Here is a 21079-nt window from a genome sequence, read left to right as displayed (position 1 = left end):
TGTAAAAAGTGGCAGATCTGAGATTCAAAGCCAGGGAGCCCAAGTGTAAAGACAGTCCTGCTAACAAATCTGTCATACCACCTCTCAAACACTGATTGCATCATATAGCCCAGTGCGAGGCACACTGCATCTTTTATCTTTAATATTTATTTAAAAATTAATTAATTGAATGAGTAATTTGTCTGCTAATAAAAGAATGCATATTCATCATAAAGAGTTTGAATAATACAGAAAAGGAGAAAAATAATACAAATGTATCATAATTTCCTCTTCCAGAGATAAGCACTATTAACATTGTGGTTTGTATTCTTTTGGTCATTTGCTTTTGTCTTCTGACTAACGTATGCACCTAAAGCTCCCCTAATCAACTTTCACTTGAGTGGTCTGCTGGATTAGCCCATACTCTGTGTACCCTCCGTAAAACGTACAAGCATATCCACAGCATGCAGCTTGCAGGCTACTCTCTAATAACCTTCTCCCTTCTGCTCCTTTAAATTGTGTTTGTTCCCAAACCTATTTATGCCAGTTGTATTTTAATCTAATTTCACAATTCAGTTAAATATAGCATGAACCAATAAAATGGTGTAAACACAAAGCATTTTCTTAAGTTCAGTGCTTTGAAAAAACTCAATGCATGCAAATTGCTACAAACAATACTGTCAAATTAGGTATGGATACAACTGGAAAAAATTGTTAGGGAACATGTAAACATCTAGAAGGATTCAGGATTCAGACTTCTTTGCAAGCCATCTGATTTCTGGCTTTACTTTAAAGAACTGAAATAGGAAATCATACAGACTGCATAATGGGAGTAGTTTATGCAAGAAAGAAACAATTTCACACTCAAAGAAAAAGCTTAGTCTTTCCCCTTAAGATCAGTGTAGTTTAGGATTAGTGGAAAAAAATACTTTTCTATATTTTAAGTTGAAGCAAACTATTTAGATATGTATAGATTGATGTTTATGACTCATTGCTTTACTCTTTTAGTTAACCCATCAATCAGTTGGTTTGGTCATACAGCATATGAATGTTTTTCTTCTGTATTTTTTTTCTTTCCACAAAACCAAAATCATACTACACATACTTGTTTGTAAGCTCTTTCATTAAACAATAAATTGAGAAATCTTTCCCATGCTATAAAGTATTCTTCACAAAATTTAAAATTCCTCCGAAATCTTTTATTTTTTAGATGTCATCTTCAGCTAATTCTCTTTGTTACATTTAGAATTTCCCATTTCTGCTCTTATGAGTAGTTCATAATATTTATTTATGCAACAAATAGTCATTGAGCATCTACTTAGCTATCCGTCACCATGATACAACTAATATCCATTTAAACATAATTTTGCACACTGTTTCTTTGGATAAATTCCTAGAAATAAACTTGCTGGGTCAAAAGGTAAAACAATTTAAGCAACGCACTGCTACACTGCATTATACTTACTGAAATACATCTGTTTCTCTCCCAGTCCCTGAGAATAGGAACCATGTCTTGTTTATCTTTTTATCCCAGAGCATTGAACATAGACTGTGCCCAGAGTAGGTACTCAAAAAAATGTTTATTGAATCTTGAATAATGAATAGTCCTTGACTCAAGTACTTATTTACTAGAATTACAGATTTTTTCCTGAACACTCCTAGTAAAGTCAATTAAAAATCATTACTTGCATTTGTTAACAGAAGGCAGGGTGAGCGAAAATATCCAAAAATGAGTACCATTTTTATCAAGGAAGTATCTGAGGGCCCTAGTTAAACCTACTTCTTAGTTACCAGCAGTTTGGAAGCTTACCAATGCATCCACAATCTCAGGAGATTTTCCACCAACAAGAGTTGGAAATCCTCAGGAGAGAAGTTCCATCTGCCAAGGGACCATACAACCTGGTTTCCTCCTGCTCACTTCTCCTGGTGGGACGGCCTTGTGAGATCTCACATCCTGCAGAAGCCCCAGCACACCCTCTGGACCACTTGCTAATTGGGCAACATTCATCCTCCCAACAGATGCACTGGTGAGACTGTATCACGGACATACACAGTGTTGAGGACAGGTTTTAAAAATACTTTCAGAGAAAATCATGGGTACGTGGACTCGCAGGCTTGCAGACTACTGCCAACAGTCCTCTACTTTCTCACCAACCATTCTGTGCAGAACACATCGGTATAGCACGTCTGAGACTCTAGATCTGATGGCTGGATAATAGGACAATACCTGCAGTTCCTTCTCAGTAACTTGGAATTCCCCGTTCCCTTTAATAAACCATATTAGGCAACTGTGGGTGTCCATGTACTAATTAAATGGATATCCATCTGTTAGATATTTTTGTACACTTTCTAGAGCTGACTACGGCTAAGAAAGATGATCCCTGATGTGCCTGTGGAGATGATAAATGGCAAGATGAAGAATACAGCATAATTTGCACCTGGTTTAGTGTTTCCACGTCTAGGTTGAAAGACAGCTATGGAGTTAAGGTTAGGCGACCTGACCTCTGGGCAAATTTGGCGAGGCAGGTCAAGCCATCTGCAAGGTGTGCTAGCCATCGTGAATACTGTCTGACAGATATGTGTATCTCGTGCTTTACCTAAAGAAGCTGCCCTTAGCATATCTCATCCACCTGAGAATCTATGAACCTTCCTGCCTTCTTTTTTTTCTTTGTAAAATATTGAGATGACAATTGTTTGTGATTGACATCCGGGGCAGCCCTTTCTCACAGCTATGTAAGAACTCAGCTTTTGCTGCTGGCATGTGGGTCACCTGCTTCTTCTAGGCATGCCCTTATATTAGTTAATTTGTTAGCTCGCTTGAATCACAGTCGAGAACCCTTCAGCTTTGGTTTGCAGCAATAAATTCAACTGACAGCTGAAATTTGGAACGCTCACTTAATATTGATTCTGAATGTAATAACAAGCGACATGACCTTTTGGATGGTGTAAAATATGGCCGCCACAACATCTGTGCCACATTTCTTGCTGTTTAGTAATATGCTGTAACAGCATGGATCTGGCATTAAAGCTAAGCTTTATTATCAAGCAGATCACTCCATCTCTCTGGCTTCATTTAAAAAAAAAATGCTTTCAGCTTCTAGAGCTGATATCGTGTCTAATATACGTTGCTGTTTTTGAGACCTAATTTACCCTGCAGTTAAAAAAAAAAAAAAAGAAGAAAAGAAAAAAGAAAGATATCTGATGATCAAATAGGAAGGCAGCAAAGAACAGGGAGAGTAAGAAAGGCCCCCTGACACCCCAAATTCCAATGGGTCAGAAATTGACACAGTTCTCCATGACAGTGGCAGGAACACTACGAATTCTCAATTGCACCCTTGAAAAATAATGATGAAGTTGATGTCATTTAGTGATTCTCACAAGATGTAAAAATAGCTTTCCTTTTCTCAGCGCCCCCCCCATGAAAAAAAAAGATGATTACCAGTGGTACTCACCCTCATGTCTGAGCATCATTCTAATTTAGCATTGCCCTAGGAAATGCTAAACTAATTTTGCTAGGATGCATACAGGGATGTTTGCATCTGATTTACTCTCACTGTTTTTCTTTGAAGTCCTGGTATCTTTAAAACATTCTCCAAGTAGGCAGAACATCAATTTGTGCACTTTAAAAAATCCAATTTAAGCAGGTTAAAAATTGTCAAAATAGTCTAACCATATTTCTCCAACAGAATTTCCAACCATGGAGCGCACACACAAAAATGCTCAACTTGAAAGCTTTCTATCATTTCGATACATTCCATGGCTCAGATTGGCTTGTACCTGTGAATAGTGAGGATTTAAATATCTTTATCACAAGAGACAGATCTGGACTCTGAAACAATACAGCATCTTTTTTTTTTTCACTGCTGTGATATTTTGATTCTGTTTGGTTGAGCCTTTTCTGGAGGGGACAAGCACAAAGTTTTAAATCCTGTTTCTCCAGAGGGAAGAAAAGAATTAAATCATATTTAGGAAGTCTTCTCCCCTGTAAAATATACTTCCAAGATAAAAGACCTGTCAGTAGTTTCAAAGAGGTTAAACATATAGAAAATGGAGAATAGTTTTATTCATTCTTCTGGTTAATAGGATACTGATTCTATTTAACATGCAAACCTGCCTATTGGAGGTGCTTAAACGTGGCACTGTGGCCATCTACATGCAACAAATTATTAATAGGGCGCTTTTAATGTTAGGACTGCAGACAAGTAGGTCTGATACTTGGCGTTTTACTCAGAGAGAATACCAGGTCTGGTAGGTAATTGAAAACGTCACACTTCAAAGTCCTAACACAAAATGAGAGAAGTTGGCCTGTACCCTTTCCCCAGGGAAACCTAGGAGAATGCCCGCTGGGATAATGTCCAAAAGAGTAGAGAGCCACGCTGCGTAGAAAAGCTAATCAAGCCCTAAGTGAGATGGCCTGACAGTGAAACGCTGGTCTGGAGAAAACTTTACACAGCTGACATGCCTTTAGGTAGATTTCCAAGACTGACAGGCAGCTATCACCAGTAATCCATGCTACTTTTTCCCATTAGATTCCAGCAATTATTAGGATTTTTTTTGGGGGGGGATATGTTATTTGTTCAAGTAGTATTCATCTTAGGAAAGCTCAGCAACTCTGGAGGCCACTCCTATATTCTAGGGAGCACATATTTATTTATAAAGACTAAGCTCATTATTCACGCCAAATAACATGGGTAAGATGTGATTGGATTCCTTTATTGACAGCAGCCTATGCCAGATGGCTGAAATGCCACTTTCATTTCAGGAAGAAAGGCAGGCTTCACAGAAAAAAAAGGAAGCCTGGAGTTGCAAGGTAGGTTCGCTCTTAATTATCAGGCCCAGGGAATGCATGGCCCCTACTGTCTTCATATATTTATGATTAGAAAGTGAAATTCAAACTAAGGAGTTCAAAGCCTACCATTAATAGCAAAGTACACATGGCATCAGGTTAGAGGGTCTACGAAGGGGAGCTGGACCCAGATGATCAAAAAATATTTCAGCTTTAAGATGAGTTCTTAGTGCTGGGCTTAGAGCGAATCAATCCTCAAACTTGGCAAGCAATAATTAATTCCAGGAGTGTATCACTCATCTGTGCAGTGGCCGCTCCCTCGAATAGAGATCTTACAAAACTCTCCCTGGTGAAATCAGACACAGGCATATGTTCAAAGCTCAGAGTGGATTGGTCAGGAGACAGCTGTCTCTGAATTGAGATATAACTGCCCAACAAAATTTCCGTAGCCTCGGGTGGAGAGCCTCAGGGTCGTTTCAACCCTTACCGAGAAAGCAAAAAAAAAAAGAATCCACTCTTCTTCAAACATTTAAGTCTGTTCCTTTTCTTTCTGGTCTGGTAATTGACTTGTTCTCAGAGATACTGGGACCTCTTTGTTGATGACACCCACTGAGGCCAAGAGAAAGGAGGAAATGATTGGGAAAACAGAAGTGCCCACACAGACAAGGTAAACAGGTGTGAACTGGATTACTCCAACATCCTCCACTGAGGTAGGATTCAAAACTAATCTGATTATATGAATATTATGAGCCACTAAGTACCTTTCTGCAGCAATTACCAAGCTTGCACATGTAAAAGAGGGCACTTTCTTTAGCGGTGGGCTAATCTATCAAGAGTTCAGCTTCAAAGCAAAAGTTGAGGGTAGGGGAGGAGGAGGGAGGGAAGGAGGGGGGCGGGGAGAGAGGGAGAGAATATGACTGAAGCCGATTTATAATGTAGCAATGTTTCTCTTCTCTCTTCCCCTCCCCTCCCCCTCTTTCTTGTTCCTTTCCCTCCCCTCCCCTTCTCTTTTCTTTTCTCCTCTTTGTATGTAACCTCAGAGGATTATTTTCATTCCTTAAATACACTGTAACCCTTTTTTAATATGACACTAATTTTGCTCTCTTTGAACTCCTTTTTTTGGACTTCACAACTTGTTCTCAGCCAAGAAAGCTGTACGATCCTCTCTGAGCCACTGTGCTGCCCAAGGGGACTAACAGCATTCAAACCCTAATTTTTAAGCCTCCCCCTGAGACTTGGAGACCCAGGATTTGGTGTAAACATAACAGCAGTCGTGTTCATCTGTGTACTCCATTTAGTTTACCAGCAGTTAGCTTACTTTCTTTCTGATGCCAACCAAACCAATGGCAGACTTAAGTACCAGATTCTACAGAAAGACCACGTTGACACTGGATGATGACACTGAGTAAAAACCCCATGAAAATATTTGGGAAGCATCTTAACAGAGAAACTATAATAGGGTGATTAGAAGCTCAGGCTATGGTCTACATCTTCCATATGCCACTTCCTAGATGAGGAAGGAGGTTATTTCACCACTTTAAGCTTTAATTTGCCAAAGCATTGGAAAGATGGTATCAACAGTACCTACTATTGTCCTAAGCTGGTCTAAGAAGTCAAGACACAACTCCTAACATGTTCTAGGTGGACTGGTCCTTAGCACTTCTCCAGAATTATTCTGGACCTTGCTTTTCCTGGCTCCAGACACCCAGCACTTCTCCCAGTTGCCCACCTGGCAACGCCCGCACTTGCCACACGGCCATAGGCACCTTGCTTCTCTTGCCTGAGATACTCATTCCTAGTCATTAAGCCTTCATGGTTCTGCCCAATCGGCATCTTTTCAGGGAAACCTTCTGTAATTCCCAGAAGGTGACTACATCACCTCTTCCTTGATCCCTAGAATGAAAGCTCCAAGAAACAGGGGCTGTGCCTGCCTTGGGTCATCATTCCATCCTCAGCTAGGAGCTGAGGGCTTTACACACAGTAAGAACTCCACAGATATCAGTTGGCTATCATGATGCTATGTGTTAGGTCTTCAGAGCAGAGGTTAGGAAAAACTAACGCCTGTCCTGTGGGACTGCTAGGCACTGGGAAGGTAGAAAGTGGCATAGTTTTGGTGGTTTTGAAATTTACCATAATTCATATGATTGAGACTGGGCGTAATCTCAGTCGAATTGTGATTTTAATGAGCAACGCTCTGTGTTTGCTGCAAAACTCTGCAAAATCCAGCTGTACGTGTGTGCTGTGCTGTAATCAGTGCCACACATCCTGGTTTCACTGGCCATTGTCTTGAAAGCCATCCCTCAATGTGCACCATCCTAGTATTCATAGGCAATAGCCCAGGTATTAGTATTCAAGTTTGATCATCTCTCTGCAAATCCAGTGGCTAAATACATATTTTAATTGAGCCCAGGAGTGTTGACTTGCAGACACAGTGTAGGAAAAAAATCACTAGAAAAATGGCAAGTGGAAACAGCCTTTTACCTTTGAACGGAATATACTTACAAAATATCAATAACAATTTTCTATTGGGGAAAAGCCTGTGGCAAGAAAAACCTGCTTAGGTTTTTAAGCTGCAGCTCAACCAAAAATTAGTGTTTCTTCTTCTTTAGAAAACAGAACCGCCCATAGTAAGCCAGGTAAAGTAGCTTTAACTGGATGAAATACAATACAATTAGTTTTCTGTAATGTTAAGTTATTGAAACTATCATGAGCCAATGAATAGTCTCCAATGTCCAGAATGATGTGAAGAGGGGTCATTGTGATTAAAATGGGCAACAAATCTAATAAGAAACAGAGTAACCAGAGTGGGTGTGGATGTGCCTTTGCAATAACATCAAACTAGTTATGGACCAAGATTTCTAATCTCTGTTGTACAGGGTAAAATCCTGCTAAATCTTTATCATGGACACCAAGCACACCATAAACTCTAAAGCATTCTTCACATTAATTTCACTGTCATACATACATAGTCACACAATAATGACCTCAGTGTATCTATTTCTCTTTTTAAAAAAATTTTTTATGGACGTAGAGTTGATTTACAATGTTGTGTTAATTTCTGCTATACAGTGAAGTGATTCAGCTATACATAGATATACATGCTTTTTTAATATTCTTTTCCATTACTGTTTATCACTGGATATTGAATATACTTCCCTGTGCTACACAGTAGGACCTTGTTGTTTACCCATCCTATGTATAATAGCTTACATCTGCTCATCCCAAACTCCCGGACCATCCCTCCCCCAACCCCTCCCCCTTGACAACCACCAGTCTATTTCTCTATCTTTTTATATTATGTCTCTGCGTACATCTATTTTCATAACGTCTTTCTCATGGGCATATAGTTTGCAATTCACTGATGATAATAACAGCTAATATTTATTGAGCATTTATTCTAAGGCACTGTTCCAAAGGCTTTACATTTAGTATCTCACTTAATCATCACAAGGACCTCTGGAGGTAGGTATGGCTATTGCCCCATTTTATAGAAGATAACACTGAGGTTCAGGGAGCTTAAGTACATCACCTAAGGTTACACAGCCAGTCAGTGGCTGGGATATGACTCAGGCAGTGGAACTGCTGAGCTCCAGACCCAGCCAATACTCTCTACCATTTTATAACCTCATGGTTCAGACCATTCCAGAAACATTCCAAACAAAAAAAAAACAAGACTCCTGGGCTCTTCAGAGGCTCCATGGGAAGCCCAAATGTGGCCCTTTCATAGATCATTAAATCTTATATGGAGTGTTTGTTCATAACAAACATCTTAATAATCTAATAATTTTTAAATTCCAAGTCACTTATGTGGGATGCCACTAAAATGGCATAGATTTTCAATCAAAAAAAATAATAAACCACATTCATAATCTTTCTGTTGGGCTTTCCAATTGTTTGTTTCTGCACCATGTAATTATCACGTAAAGAAATATCTACTTATGCGGAAGCAAGAAAGAGAAAACAAAACAAATGGAAAACACAAACACAGCCATGTTTGTTGTTTCACATTGAGGGTTATTTAGCTTGGATAATAAATCATTACAATGAATGTCAGCACTACACAGGGGAAAGGGAGTAGTTAGTTGCATATGCTAATGGAAGACGTGCATTACTAATAAGGAAGGGAGTGAACAACTCCAGCCACATGCTAGTTATCCCTGCAAATCACAAGACAAGCCATGCTCACACAGAGCATATGACTGCTGTGTGACAGTGCATGCAAATATTCACATGTCAACAGCAATAGCTCCCATACTCCATCCAAGACTACTGAAAGGTTTAAAAATAAAACTTTCCTTGTCATACACCAAGATGTCAAGCTTAAACACATCTGCCAGTCAAAGGGATTCTGCCAGTCTTTACCCGCCCCCCCTCCCCCCCATAAGTGTGGTCTAAAAGCTTCAAGTGTATCAGAGGTCAAACTATAAAGAACTGTGATGTTATCCATCAGTAAGTCCTGTAGCTTTTTCCCTTTAATATATGTCTCAGATCCACCGATCCTCTGCATCTCTATTGCCACTGGACTACCATTGTCTTAATACTGGACTGAAGCAATTATCTGTCTTCCCTAGTGTTCTCTTGCCTTTCTAGCTAGCATAAAATAGAGTGGGTTTTTGCAAAGCATTTTAAAATGATGGTAAAATATACAATACATAAAATTTACCATCTTAATCCTTTTTAAGTGTACAATTAAGTGGCTTTAAGTACATTTCCAGTGTTGTATAACCTTCACCACCATCCATCTCCAGAACTCTGACACCTTTTCCATGGAAATTCCATACCCATTAAACAGCAACTCCTCATTCCCTCCCCGCCCGCCCCCCCACCTCCCCCAGCCCCTGGCAATCACCATTGTACTTTCTGTCTCTATGAATATGACTACTTTTAGGTACCTCATATAAGTAGGAATATATGATACTTATTTTGTGTATCTGGTTTATTTCTCTTAGTATAATGTCTTCAAGGTTCATATATTGAGGCATGTGTCAGAAATTCCTTTCTTAAGCCTGAATACTCTTCTACTATACATATAGTGGAATACATATATCCCATTTTGCTTATCCTTTCATCTGTCAGTGGACAATTGGTTTATCTCTACCTTTTGGTAATTGTGAATACTGCTGCTGCAAACATGGGTGTACAAATACCTGTTTGAGTTCTTGCTTTTAATTCTTTTAGGAATATACTCAGAAGTGGAATCCCTGGATCCTACGGTTATTCTAGGTTTAATATTTTGTGGAATTGCCACACTGTTTTGTACAAGTACTATATACGATTTCATATTCCCATTAGCTACGCATAAGGGTTCCAATTTCTCCTCAGCCTTGCCGTTCTAAAAAATAATAATAACCATCCTAATAGGTGTGAAAATATAGATTTAAAAGATATAAACTGAACTAAGAAACACTCTTTCATGGCTTCTAACTGCACTTCGGATAAAATGGTAAACTCCTTCCAATGGCTACAAGGCCCTGTATGATGTATTCTCTGCAGGAGCCTCTTTAATTCCATCTCATCCCACGCTGCCTTCTTGTTCTGCACTAGACATGCTCGTCTCCACTTAATTCTTCAAATATCCCAGGCTCTTCCCCAGTTTAGGATCTTTGCACATACTATTCTTTTGTGTTGAAAGCTCTTTCCCCCTCCATCGTCAAGGCTGGCTTGGCCTCATCCTTTCTGTCTCAGCTTAAATACTGTCTTGTCCCCAACAGATCTAGTGGTTTCCCTCCCCATAATTCCCTCTCTTCTCATCCTCTTTTCCCATGGCGCACTGATGTCAGTGCGCAATTATAATTTTTTGCTTGTGTGTTTACTTTATTGTTTCTCTCCATATCTAAGTAGGAATCCTATGGGGGAAGAGCCCAGATCTTGTTGTTCACTGTTTCATCCCCAGAGTCAAGGAGGGTGTCTGGCACATAGTAGGTACTCAAAAAATATCAGTTAAGTTTATGAGTGAATTACAGGAAAAGGCAAACCTACAGACACAACTTGGTAGCAGGCACCAATGATAACCTCACTTAGTTCCGGGAAAAGGATGGAAGGAACCTATCCCACTCAGATATTCATCAGCCCTGGCAACAGGCACTATGGGTCTTCAGCCTGAAAAAATCCCACACGTCTCAATAACAATGGGATCAATTTTGACATTAACATGAATATTACCAAAGCCCAAGAGATATATTTAAATTCACCAAGCTCCGCGGCAGATAATATAAAAGCTCTAACTTGTTCTCGAGAAACAAGAAACTTTCATTTATGGCTTCCCAGCTCTTGCTAATCCTGCCCATTAGGCCCCAATATTGCATTTTACACAGGATGCAAGATCATACAAGAGACTGATGTAATACTTAGGCACACAACCAACTGGCAGATTTAACGCTGAAATCCCCTCTATTCAGAAGGAACAAATCAAGCCCAGGGTGCCTTTTTTTTGACAGATTCCTGCATGTTCCTCATTACGGATAGATGAAAGAAGACAACTCCGAGTTCTGGGGCACAACCCCCCTGCATTTGCATACTGTCATTTGTAAACGGAAAGAAACACAGCCCCGCATTTGCCCAGAGGTGAATGTTTACTCAGAAAGGTGACTTCTGACATTGACAATAATGTCAGTTTTCCATCTGCATATTTTAAGGTAATGCATCCTGCCTTTAAGTGCTTTCAGTTCAGCTTCTTGGTTTCCCTCTTTCAATGAGCACAGTGACACCCAGACCTCGAGGTCTCAATTTGAATAACTTTCTGGGAGGAGAGAAAAATGCAGTAAGGCTTCCTTCTAGCCCAAGGACAGGCACTGGGGTTGCTAAAAAGTGAGCGCGATAACTGTAGTCTTTTCGTCTTCCTTACCCCAGCAACTCCACTAGGTCAGGGCTAAAAGGCTCACCCCAGGCTGTGGATGAAGCCTTCTCTAAAATGTGGTTTATCCCTGGAGATCTCCCTGGAACATGTGCTCAGGTAGCTGAGCAGTTCATCAGCATAGCAATTTGCCCAGTCAGCTCCATCCATCAAAGCAGGGAAGTGTGGCTGGTGGAGGGGAGACTCGTGGGAGAGCTCCCCACGGGCAGGTAGAGAAGGCACATTCATCCAGAGATCATAAATATGCATCCTGGCCCTGATCTCCTCTGCATGAGGGTGATAGACTGGAGAAGAGGCAATCCTCATGGCTCGCCGTCTCCCAGCGCCCCCGTTCTGCTTAAGAACGTGCTCTATTTATTTCTGAAAAGGTAGGCTTATTTGCCACACGTGACTCAATGGACTGTCTGAAACACAGAGGCAAGAGTGAGCGCTCTTTCTGGCTTCCAGATCACAAAGCTTACAAATCACATCCCACCAGAGGTCTACTTCTTGGGAAGCTGCTCTTTGCCAGGTGGGATCTGACAAAGGTCGAGACAATTTAAATTAAATTGCTAAATTAATTTAAATAGCATATAAGAAGCACTGTGATGGAAAAAACAGGGTGCATGAGAGCAGGGAAGAGGAACCTTACTTAACTGTGGGTGGCATGGGAGGGGTGGTCACTGAACATTTCCTGGGAGAAGTAAAATCTGGACGGAGACATAAAAAAGCAAATAGCAGCTTGGAGCGTCAAATCGGAGTTACAAGAAGTGGAAGGAAGACTCAGCAGTCTCTCAAATTTACCCCCAACTATGAATTTTTTCCTTTTTGCCACAGCAGGAATGTGAAATTGAGAATTTCCCAGCATCTCTCTCTTGGCCAGACCCTATCTAAAGATGCCTATTTTAAGAAGCCAAAGTAAAGAGACACAACGTAGACCATCAGCAGGAATAGCTTGGAAATTCAGACTTTCATTGGTTAAGTCCTTTCTCCCCTAGAAAGCCTGGATTAACAATGTATTGCCTGTCAGTTGTTCACTGGCTTCTTTGCCTTACAAGCATGAAAGGGCTAAAGTAAAAAAGAAAAAAAAAAAAAGTAAGAAAAGGAAAAAAAATGCTCTCTGTAAATTAATGCTTGTCAAGCTCAACACGTTGGAGAGCTGGGGAAGGCTTCATTAAAGTAAACAGACAATTTAAAGTGAGAGGAAGTTCAGCCTACATGGGAGAAACATTCCAGGTATTAAAACAAATTCATGAAAAGTTAGAAGTACCTACTGCCAGTTACCATTTGTTCAAGGCAAGGTTGGTAATGAAGTTAGCAAACTGCCTCCAAATGTGGTGTTAGCGTGACTTTGTTGATCGAAAGATGCTGAGCAATTGAAGATGATGTGTTTGTGTCTGTGTGAGGCATCTTCTCCCCCCCCCCCACCCCCCACCCCACCCCCCGCCTTTTCTCCTATTCCCTGTCCCACCAGAAACCTAACAATAATACAATTCTCCTTCAGCCTGCAGTGTCTTAGTATCTCAGCTGGTTTCTGTGCTTGGGGACACTTGACATTTGCTGATCACTTGGGAGCTCGAGGCTGCCATTTCAAACACTCAGCATAAAGAATCTAATGGAAAGAACACAATGACATTGACTTGTGAGCTGGGAAAAGCTGTTGGTAAAAGCTGTGCTTTCTATGGCCTGTGTAGGTGAGAGAGAAAATGAACACAGCAGACAGGATGGAACACAAACCAATCTACCTCAAGAAGCACTTTTCAAAAAGATCTTTTAAAGCATTCACTTGCTTAGACCATATTTTTCTCTAAGCAGTAAGCCTTGCATGGGCTGCCTTCAACGAGAGAGTTGGAATAAACTCGTGCGACTTGTAGTGCCAATATTCAATAGCGTGTGCGTTAGGGCCACAGAACTGGTTTCTGGAATTGCTGTGCAGGGAGAAGGCAGGCCAGAGAGAAAGTGTGAACGTGGACTTTACAAACTAGAAAATCAGTGATAACGGAAAAGGAATCAAGGGAGGAAGGGAAAAAACAAAACAAAACAAAACTCTGACGGTTCAATTGGATGGATTTTGGTAAAGTATTTCCTGCATGGCAGTCATTCTTTACACCAAAAGACAGCAGCTTTTGGAGGGCAAGATACAGGGGCCTTATAGCAATTCTTGTGGTAACAACTGTAGGAGGAATTCTGATTGCTTTGCAACCTCTATGTAAACTCAATGAAGCACCTTGAATTGGATGTTTTTAAAACTGGGTCAGAGAAAAGGAAACGGCACCCTGAATGCTGATGCTACTTTATAATAGATAGAAAACGCTGTGGCAGTAAATCTGTCAAAGCCTTTGCCTAAGCACAGAAGTGAACCAGCACAGCAAAAGCCTTTCTGATTATCAGAGATCAATGCTAGGAGAGTATCTAAAATCGGCTTTTCATCCCTAACCTTACCATTGCCCGTTGACAGCCAGAACTCTGCATATTGGGGCACCAACTTAAATCCCAGAGGGTCTCACATAGGCAAAAGAAACACACGAAGATAAGAAGGGGAGGGAAGCAGCTCTGAGAAAATGATTGGCCACTGCAAACATTATGCATTCTTGTTGATCTTTAGTGGAATTTCTTCTACCTGATAAAGAAGCTCGAATGTGTTATGCAGATGAAAAACAGATCACAGACGTGCTTAGGTTCTCCCACACCTAAAAGTAGAAATAAAGGTGTTTGGGGATGTGGCAGGAGGAGATTTTTTCCTCCTAAAAAGCTGCTCAGATTCTTAGCTCATTTGTAGGCTACCTTAGATCTGTGTATGCATGCACGCACACTGTGTGTGTTTGTGTGTGTGAGAGAGAGATGGAAAATTAGTCACTTTGATTCCCTTCCAAAAGGCCATCTGAGAATCAAGAACTACGTGGTTCCTCAGGCTAGCCCCAAGTCAGGCGGTACTTCCGCATCTGCTTAATTCTTTCCAGCCACACAGCTGATTCCTGCAGCCCTCAGCTCATTGGTGCAAGCATACTGATGATTCAAAGTTGATGAAACTTTTCTAATCAGTGATGTTGTTAGATGTGGCCCTTCCGGCACTCTCTCTCTATCTCTGGCCCAGTGGATATATGATCATCGTTGGATGCCTCTGTGGTGGGAGGGGGAATGTCAAGGGCCCGAGCTCAGAACAGCTTTTGGGAAACTCAGGAAGCTAAGTGGAGATGCCAGTTTCCGCAGAGGGCCCTGGGATAGATTCTGATGCTTCACGTCAGGCCGTTTGGCCTTAATCAGAGGTTGGCAGGGCATTTAGTCGGGTCGCGTACTACTTGGGGATTTTAACCTTGTGCTTTCAATTTGTTAATAATCGAAAGCTGAAACATGTATCAGTTATGAAGACAAATTTCTCTTTTGCCTCGATACTAACATTTTCATAGAATCTGATTTTTGAGTGATTTTTCCTAATAGCAGTTCACAGTCTTCAAGGTGGAGAAAAACACAGCATTGGGCCTTTTTCTAGAGTTAAGGAATCTCTTGGAGTGGCCTCTTTGGGAGGCTTGGTTAGTCATTCATTCTGCAAAACATTGGCAGAGAACCTACCATGTACCAGGCACCATTCTGGGCCCATGGGATACATTTTTGAACAAAATAGACCAAGTTTCCTGCCCTGGTGGTGCATATGTATCAGTGGGTAGAGGCAAAGAAACCATAACATAATATATAACTACATAGCATGTCAGAAACTCAGAAGTACCATGAAAAAAAAAAAAAAAGAAAGAAAAATTTAAAAAAAATACAACGAGGTAAAGGGGATTGAGAGTGAGGGGGCTGGGTAGAAGAGAGAGTGATTTACTTTTAAATAGCATATTCGGGAGAGGACTCACTGACAAAGTTCCTTAAAAAAAAAAAAGACTGGGGCTTCCCTGGTGGCGCAGTGGTTGAGAATCTGCCTGCTGATGCAGGGGACACGGGTTCGAGCCCTGGTCTGGGAAAATCCCACATGCCGCGGAGCAACTGGGCCCGTGAGCCACAACTACTGAGCCTGCGCGTCTGGAGCCTGTGCTCCGCAACAAGAGAGGCCGCGATAGTGAGAGGCCCGCGCACCGCGATGAAGAGTGGCCCCCGCTCGCCGCAACTGGAGAAAGCCCTCACACGAAAACGAAGACCCAACACAGCCAAAAATAAATAAAATAAATAATAAATAAATAAAGTAGCTATTAATTAAAAAAAAAAAAAAGACTGAAAAGAGGTACAGCAGCAAGTTGAGAAAGGAGGATGCGTTCACTCACTATCTTAGTCACAGACAGTCCTGGACACGGTGTCACAGAGGCGCTCAGTGGGTGCCTTGCTGGGCGGGAGTGTGGACACACGGGGTGGACAGAGCAACAAGAGGCCAGCTATGGGGGGCAGCACACTCACTAGGGACTGACGTTTATTTACAAGTCACTCCATCAAGGGCGCTTAGGGCAGCCTCAATGCAATCTGACTGTCGGCTCCAGGGTTAATGACCTTCTGGACCAGAAATCAAAATCCTAGTCAAAGGAGAAAAGGGAAAAAGGGGTCAAGTGGGAGGCGCCCCGGCTGCCTGAGTAGGATGTTAGGACCCACTCGCAGAGACAGTACAGCGTGGACTTCCTCCTAGGTTCCTACAGTCTCCAAAAGGGTATTCAATTCTCTGCTTGTCTGACATAAAGTAATAACAGAGGGTTGTCACTGGGCAATAGAAGATGGAATGACTTTATTTCCTTTTCTTCCAAAGGCATGTCCCAGGCTCCTATTTAATGATAGGAGAGAAGACACTGTACGTAAGGGAAGCCAGGACTTACCACACCTCTGGGTAGACCAGGAGAAAATGCACCACATGGAGTTTTAATTGGGGAGGAGCCCGCCTCACAATCTACTTGATTAGGGAGTTTAGGATGGTCCAGTCCCTCTCTCCAAATACCCACAACTCTTCTCCAGGATGGCCACACTCAAATATAACCCATTTCACATTTCTGAATATTCATCAACAATTCCAAAGGAAGCATAAGTCTCTGAAAAACAAAATCTACTTTTTTGGAAAAAGAACCCAATGCTTTATTTCACACCCTGAAAGTAAAGAAATCCTGTCTCCAGGTGGGGACTCGTCGGCATCTTTGGAAACTAGCCCTTGTATCTTTATTGTTGCAGGAACCTCAGGGCTCATGACTGTGTCTCTCAAGCAACAGATCCCATGATCTCCCCTCGGGTCCGCCAGCTGGGAAGCGACACCCACCCTGCCGGAAGGGAGCTGATTCCCGTCCCTCCCAGGCAGAGTACAGCTTCCGGGCAAATCTAGGCTTGTCCATCAGGGCGCTGTCTGCATTCCTGTTCCATCTGTCCTCGCAGCCCCATGACTCACATCCCTACTCATCAGTACCTCCCCATCAATTAATTCCCCATCACTCTTCGGCGTTCCTGGGAACTAACGACTTCAACCTCATGAAATCTTATGACACTGTGCAAGGCTCAGGAAAATCTACACATTTTCCACTTACAGAATTAGAGTCCTAATAAATGTTTCCATGTACAGAAATTGAGTCCTGACAAAGAGCAAATGCTAGTAAAACCTAACAGTTACAGAGCACTTACCATGTGCTGGGCACTTATGAACACTTCATATTGAACACTTATGTGTACTAAGTCCTCTGAATGCACTGGTATCATTTAATCTTCACCATAGCATTTTAGTTATGAACGAGGATACTGAGACACAGAGAGGTCAAGCAACTTGCTAGTTAAGAAAGACCTAGTAAGTGGCAGAACCGAGATTTGAACCCAAGACTTGAAAACACATGCGTTTAACCACTGAATGCTAATACTTTTCATAGTGACTAGCAATATGTATTTATAAGAGATAATGTATTTATGCAAAGTATTAAGCTATCCATAATAAACGAAGTATGGTGTAAGGACTAACAGGGTAGGGGGGTCAGAAGAGGGAGAACCAACTGGGCTGTAGTTTTAGCTCCAGCTGTTACTATGTCAGTCAAGGTCACAGCCTGAAAGCAGATGACACACAAACTGGGTAAAGTGAGGAAAGCTTATTCAGTGGACTATTTTAAAAGTTGTGGTCGGGGATCAGGGAAAACAGAAGGGTTGGTGCAGTGCTCTCGGGCAAGCCAAAGAGGAAAGTTGCCGGCATTGTCAAGGGTCAAGAGGAGGGAGTGACGAGGGGAACCAGAAAGAGAAAACTATATGGAGAAGGCCACCTGAGAGGGCTGGCATCTCGGGGACAGGGAAATAGCCAGCTCGTGGCCCCACGACAAAGAGGAAGCTGGTGATAGGAACCCTGCCCCCCTTCCCTCCACCCTCTGATCTCTTCCCACTGAGTAAACAGTTGGCAGCCAGAGGACAAGGGCGCCCACAATGCAGCCTATGTGGTCAGCTTTCAGGACAGAGAGCAAGGTCTTGAAAGATGGAGGGGCACGTGAAGGACACATGCAAGATATGGAACACAGTCATTATCATGATAAACTGGGACAAATCTCAACCTCCCTGGGACTTGATTTCTTCATCATTATAATGAGACAGTTGGACCACATGCAATTTATGCTGCCTTCCAGCTCTGACATTTTAAGATTTGATGAATCCACCCTCCACCTATGTCTCAAGAGATTTTTCAGAATAACCTCAAAAAGAAAGTTGAAAAGACAGCCCTCACCAGGCCAACTCTGGCGATATTCTGTATCACTTCTGTACATGTGCGTGGATGAAAGCACGAAAGCAGACGGTGGCTGAGGTGGGAGGGCATGTGTCTGTTCTAGAAAGTAACCGGGGCACTGTTCAGTGATCTAAGAAGGCGGCTTGAGAATGTGAAATTGTCCTGACAAAGGAAATAATGTCACGCAAAATCCCTCGCCCTCTTTCTGCCGAAGAAAGTACTGCCAAGCATACTTGGTAGACCTGAAAAGAGATGCCTCCCTATTCATGGAAGCCTGTGTCATGACAGTTCAAGTCGCATCCCTGTGTTCTGACAAAGAGTCAGTGGACACCTGCTGTTGAGCCTGAATGCGGATGTTGGGAAGCAGAGCCTTGGTTGGGGGAAGGGAGGGGTGGGAGGAGGGGATCGTATCCGTCTGAATCCAATGAGGCTCATCCAGGTAGCCATTAGAAAGTGTTCCTAGGGCCCTCCCTGGCGCTTCCACCGCAGGGGGCACGGGTTCGATCCCTGGTTGGGGAACTAACATCCCACATGCTGCGCAGTGCAGCCAAAAAAAGAAAGTGTCCCTAGATACTTCACGCGCGGGTCTTAGCTCTCAAGGTCTCTGGCTGGCCAGTTTTCGACAGAGAGCTAAGCTCCACGAGGGCGTCTGCCCTCCCTGGCTGCTGGGGGCACACTCGCTTGTTCTCAAACGCGGAGGGACCTGATGTGTGATGATGTGAAGGATGTTGGCGTTTCCCCCGGCTCTCCCTGATCCCTTCTACTCAAACAACTGTCGATGAAATCACACTACTATAGAATCGGCCTTCTGTTTCTCTAGAGTCATGATACTGAATATTAACCCTCCATCAGATTTAGTAATGATTTGCTTTTTAAATGACAGGAAATTCATAGCATCTCAGGGCCCCTAAACCCAGGGAGCAGAGTGCGTGCACATGCGGCACGCGTGTGTACGCATGTGTGCAGCAGGAAAGGCAGGCATCGCACACTCAAATTGAACTTGTCCTACTCCACACTGTCCTTACTGTGGCCTGAAGAGCAAGAAGTGGGCCACACAAGGAAAATGGCAAATATATGTTAGACAGTATGGAAGTAGGAACCTGTATTTGTGTGGTTGTGTCTCTACCACCTACAGGTCATTTGCATAAGAAAACAAATGCCTGAGACGAGGAGTGAAGTACCAACACATCCACTTCTCAGTTGTATGACCTTGGATGAGTCCTTTGCCTTTAGTTTCCTCCTCCACAAAATAGAGCTAATAAAAATCGTAATACCTACCACACAGGGTTGATGTAATGATCAAATGAGATCAATTCGATAAAATGAGTAAAAGAACTCTGTAAAACATAAATTGCCCTGAAATGCAAGGGATTATTATTACTCTATTTAAATTGCCGTGACAGCAGTGTGCCCTCTGAAGGCAAATAGTGCACCTGAAGATGTGTCAACAGACCCAGCACCTGCAGCAGAATACACCAGGAGTTTCTTAAAAATCTGTTCAGCATACTAAATATCAGATACAGATCGCAAGAATCATCCATGTTTTGAAGAAAAGTTCGGTTAATAGAATGAATCATTTCCCCTCTCTTTCTTTTTGCCTGTTTTTAAAAATGCTTCAACCTCACACCAGTCAGAATGGCCATCACCAAAAAATCTACAAACAATAAATGCTGGAGAGGGTGTGGAGAAAAGGGAACCCTCTTGCACTGTTGGTGGGAATGTAAATTGATACAGCCACTATGGAGAACAGTATGGAGGTTCCTTAAAAAACTAAAAATAGAACTACCAGATGACCCAGCAATCCCACCACTGGGCATATACCCTGAGAAAACCATCATTCAAAAAGAGTCATGGGGCTTCCCTGGTGGCGCAGTGGTTGAGAGTCTGCCTGCCAATGCAGGGGACACGGGTTCGAGCCCTGGTCTGGGAGGATCCCACGTGCCGCGGAGCAACTGGGCCCGTGAGCCACAATTACTGAGCCTGCGCGTCTGGAGCCTGTGCTCCACAACAAGAGAGGCCGCGATAGTGAGAGGCACGTGCACCGCGATGAAGAGTGGCCCCCGCTTGCCACAACTAGAGAAAGCCCTCACACAGGAACGAGGACCCAACACAGCCAAAAATAAATAAATAAATTAATTTAAAAAAATAAAAAAAAAGAGTCATGTACCACAACGTTCATTGCAGCACTATTTACAATAGCCAGGATATGGAAGCAACCTAAGTGTCCATCGACAGATGAATGGATAAAGAAGATGTGGCACATATATACAGTGGAATATTACTCAGCCATAAAAAGAAACGAAATTGAGTTATTGGTAGTGAGGTGGATGGACCTAGAGTCTGTCATACAGAGTGTAGTAAGTCAGAAAGAGAAAAACAAATACCCTACGCTAACACACATATATGGAATCTAAAAAAAAATGGTTCTGAAGAACCTAGGGGCAGCACGGGAATAAAGATGCAGACATAGAGAATGGACCTGAGGACACAGGGAGGGGGAGGGGGAAGGGTAGGCTGAGACGAAGTGAGAGAGTGGCATGGACATAAATACATTACCAAATGTACAACAGATAGCTAGAGGGAAGCAGCCGCATAGCACAGGGAGATCAGCTCAGTGCTTTGTGACCACCTAGAGGGGTGGGATAGGGAGGGTGGGAGGGAGACGCAAGAGGGAGGGGATATGGGGATATATGTATATGTATAGCTGATTCACTTTGTTATACAGCAGCAACTCACACAACAATGTAAAGCAATTGTACTCCAATAAAGATGTTAAAAAAATAAAATGCCTCAACACAGAGCTACAGCCAAGGGTAAAGGCAATCGG

At 42.4% G+C, this 21079-nt stretch overlaps 1 protein-coding gene across 11 annotated transcripts in view; it reads right to left on the bottom strand.

The window, feature by feature from the left end:
* Window positions 1–21079, bottom strand: part of TENM2 (teneurin transmembrane protein 2) — a 1017264-nt gene that overhangs the window by 511374 nt on the left and 484811 nt on the right. The gene's annotated exons all lie outside the window — the stretch shown is intronic.

The sequence above is a fragment of the Balaenoptera acutorostrata genome, chromosome 2 (assembly GCF_949987535.1).
Source record: "Balaenoptera acutorostrata chromosome 2, mBalAcu1.1, whole genome shotgun sequence".
Lineage (NCBI taxonomy): Eukaryota > Metazoa > Chordata > Mammalia > Artiodactyla > Balaenopteridae > Balaenoptera > Balaenoptera acutorostrata.
The sequence above is the reverse complement of the archived record's forward strand: the minus strand, read 5'-3'. Positions and strand labels throughout refer to the sequence as shown.